This window comes from Lycium ferocissimum, chromosome 1 (assembly GCF_029784015.1).
Source record: "Lycium ferocissimum isolate CSIRO_LF1 chromosome 1, AGI_CSIRO_Lferr_CH_V1, whole genome shotgun sequence".
NCBI lineage: Eukaryota > Viridiplantae > Streptophyta > Magnoliopsida > Solanales > Solanaceae > Lycium > Lycium ferocissimum.
The window spans coordinates 65,322,983-65,326,058 of NC_081342.1; positions in this window are offsets into that span (position 1 = coordinate 65,322,983).

Genomic DNA, 3,076 nt, shown 5'->3' on the forward strand with positions numbered 1-3,076 from the left:
AGTTAAAAAACAAATCTTGGTCTTATTTCCAATTAAAATTATGGGCAAATTTTTTAAAAACCTTTTTAAAAGAACAGGGAGTATATTTTATTTAACACAATTTTGCTGGGACCATGTCACTTTTATACGAATTAATAAATTTCTCTTTCTTCTTGAAAGAGGCCCACAGTCCACTTGTCACTTAACGAGCCCCTCACACAAGTATTACATAGCATATCTCACACATAATAAAACTTTTCGTTTCATCTCACATGTTTTTGAGAAATTTAAAAAAGAATGTTTAAAGAAAACGGAGAACATGTCTTGAATAGCATAGAAGCTGTGTCAAGGGGAAACATTATTGGACCAGTAACATGTGCAAAGAGCAGACTATCAATATACGATAGCAAAATCATGATAGTTGCTTGCAACAAATTGAAGGGCACTGGACCGATTTCAAGGCGAGATCTATATATCTTGATTGAATATGGCTGTTGCTTTTAATTGTTGCACCCCTTAGCATCGTGTACCGATTTGGAATCCAAGAGGAGGAATAAAATTTTTGCAGGCTTTGGTCTTACAGAACCAGAAATTTCTTGAGCAAATAAAATTAGAATGATGAATCAAGAGGAAAGTGGCAACAAAATCGAGTACCTTCTTAGCTTTACGTATTACTTATTTATTAAATTCTATCTATGTATTTTTTAATAAACATAATCGATATACATGTTAGCGAAGATGACTTATTGTATGGTTATCTTGAAATGCATGTTTGTTGTGATAAGGAATAAATTGGTTAAATGTTAAAATTAACTTTGTTGTTCCATTGGCAAACTGAAATCTATTAATTTACCACCAACCAAAAAGAAATCTATTAATTGACATATTCTAGGGTTACATGCATAAGATTACGTGGAACTCCATGTTACGAGATGATATGAAGTATTTTATTTTGCAAAGATCATATTTATACTTAAAGTTGTTAACCAATATTTGAGATCTCAGAAAATGATTTAGTGGAACTTAATTTGTGTCCGATTCATATGTATTATTAAAAAAAGGCACTTCAAATATCTAAAGTGAAAGGATATTTGGCTGATAATTAATGTCAATATTAGGCACTTACTGTCTAATGAGATAGTTTGACAAAATAAAATACAAGTATGAATGTTCACAACAATATAGGACCTAAATGGTGCCTTGAATATGTCTCTTTACCGAATAAAAGCTATTCTATGAACCTTTACTATCTGGTCCGAAACATGTTAAAACATACAATTAGAAATCAAAAAATATAAAAGTGTCTACTTTGCCTTTACTTTTTTGGTTTAAAAAGAAAGTCTTCTTACCAAATCAAGAAAGAATTGATTTTATTTTTTTAGATTTGTCCTTATTAAGTATTAAGTGACCAAATCCAAAACTAATTGATTTAGTCAAATTATCTATTTTTCCTTAGAAATTAGTGTTATTTTTTAAAAATGAATAGTAGGTGGTATTTCTTTTGAACACAGTGAAACATAGATCACCATTTCCTATTTCCGTTATTAACCTGTTGGGAGCAAATATTAGTTTGTATCTTGCCCTTGTGAGCAGACAATAAGTGGACCAAGGCTCCTCTATCAATGGATTACCTAAACCAGAATATCTGAACAACTCCAACACACATATGTATCTAATTAAATTTTAAATATATATTTTTGTAGTTTCAGATGATATCCAATCAATTAATCTCGACAAACAAGTAACCATACGACGAATCATATTAATCTCTCACTGAAACTTGTATTTTATTTTTCCATATATAATTAATTACTTGAATTTCATTTTAGTAGTATTGATTAATAGCAAAATCGTATACTACATGACTCGGCGTACACGTGCCGAGAAGCTAGTTTGTAATAAAATATGCTAAGTATACAAACGGAACTTATAAAGAAGATAACTATTTATATTTTTAATAAAAAGAGAAACACATAATCCTTTGAAAATTACATATTTGTGAGAAGCAACATAGAAGAATGTTATTAACCTTGCAGCCAAGCGTAGCATATCATAGGTATTGAATATCCTCAATTGCTTGAAAGAAAGAAAGCAAAAGAGTTACAGTAGAAGACAAATAAAGGTTGTTTAACATGATTTTTTTTTTGATAATTAAATTTTTATTAATCACCAAAGTAGGTATTACGATCCAGAAGCAAGTTTACACAACTTACTTACATCCAAAAAAGAAGTACCACATAAGCTAACCTAGAAAACAAGAGATTGCAAAATATGATGAAATCTAGGTGGAGCTCTAACACAGGTTACATAGACTATCTCCTTAGTCACTGCTTCCCAATTCCTGCTCAGCTTTTCAAATATCCTGCTGTTTCTCTCAATCCAGATAGCATGGACAATCTCTGTACTTAGCATTTTGAAGACCTAGGCTCTCTGGGACTTACCTCCTGAGTGCTTGATTAACCATTGCTGATGTTGTTCCCAAGTAGTGGATAATAGCTCTGCATTTGTACCCATTGTAGCACCCTATTCCACACAGCTCTAGTATACGGGCACTGGACAAATAAATGTTCCCTTGTTTCATCATAACTTTGGCAGAGACTACATTTAGGCTCTACCTCAACACCCCATTTATTGAGTATGTTAGTTGTCAATAGCTTACCTAGTAGATGTAACCACATGATGAACATAACTTTGGGTCTGGCTGCATTTTGAAACATAATACATTTCCATGGCACCCTAGGTGCAGTATCAAGAGCATGATAATAAATCTGCCTCATCAAGCTCATGCCATTCTTGCACTGTATCTGAGAAACCATTTCCCTAGACTCAAACATTTTCCTAATCATCCAGAAGGCCTGTTTAGGCACTTCCATAAGCAGAAGAGACTGGTTCTTTATATAATAAGTGTGGATCCACCTAATCCACAACTTATCCTGTTTATGTGCAATGTCCCACCATTGCTTGGCTATAGCAGCCCTGTTCCAAACTGACAAGTTAGTGATATTCAAGCCTCCTACTCCTTTCGGATTACACACCCTCTCCCAGGCTACTAAGGCTTTTTTAGTGATAGTTCCAGTACCAGACCACATATAACTTT